Source organism: Dromiciops gliroides, chromosome 3 (assembly GCF_019393635.1).
Source record: "Dromiciops gliroides isolate mDroGli1 chromosome 3, mDroGli1.pri, whole genome shotgun sequence".
Classification (NCBI taxonomy): Eukaryota; Metazoa; Chordata; class Mammalia; order Microbiotheria; family Microbiotheriidae; genus Dromiciops; species Dromiciops gliroides.
Window position 1 is genome coordinate 285,078,135 of NC_057863.1, and position 886 is coordinate 285,079,020.

The window sequence follows — 886 nt, forward strand, 5'->3', positions numbered from 1 at the left end:
TCCTAGAGCTAGCTCAGTCCCAATCCAGTGTCACTTATCTCTTTAGGTGTGTCTGTCCTTTGGTTTAGTTTCTCTAGGAGAAGTTTCTTTGATTTACCCCCAGAGAACTTCTGGGGTATGCTAGGACTGTAACAGTGGGGAAGAGTTCCAAGACCTGGGAAATATGGGCATCTGCTGCACTTTCCAAAGGTATCCTCTAAATGTAATAACTATTATAAAGTCTTACCTATCAGATAAAAAAGTCAACTGAATACGAATAGGATAGGGAGAAACTGATAGACAACTGTTCATATAAAAAATTCTGGTATTCTGTGCTCGCTTCGGCAGCACATATACTAAAATTGGAACGATACAGAGAAGATTAGCATGGGGGGCAGCCAGGTGGCGCAGTGGATGGAGCATTGGCCCTGAATTCTAGAGGACCTGGGTTCAGGTCCGGCCTCAGACACTTGACACTTGCTGGCTGTTTGACCCTGGGCAAGTCACTTAACCCCAATTGCCCAGCAAAAAAAAAAAAAAAAAAATTCCGGTATTTTAACAGGAAGATGGATAGCTGAGAAAAGCAAATTTCCATTTCAATAAGAAAAAAAAAAATCCTTCCTAAAAAACTAGAATCAGGTTTCCATGAGTTTAATGGAAGGAATCAAGAAGGAATGAATGCAATATCACTGGAGGTCTTCAAATATAGAGTAGGTTATTACTTGTGGGAGAACTTAATAAAAAATCCTTGTTTCAATATATGTTTGATAAGGACATGGATACAACCTTGAAAGATTTAATAGTCTAGTAAGCAATTAGGTTCATTTACACTTGGCTTCATAGTGAATGTGGTGTGGGAATACAGTGGTACCCCACGAAACCTAAAGATCCTAATCCCTAAGGAATC

At 39.6% G+C, this 886-nt stretch overlaps 1 pseudogene; it reads left to right on the forward strand.

Moving 5' to 3' along the window:
• Window positions 1–311: 311 nt before the first annotated feature.
• On the forward strand, window positions 312–370 carry LOC122752326 (annotated as a pseudogene).
• The last annotated feature ends 516 nt before the right edge of the window (window positions 371–886 follow it).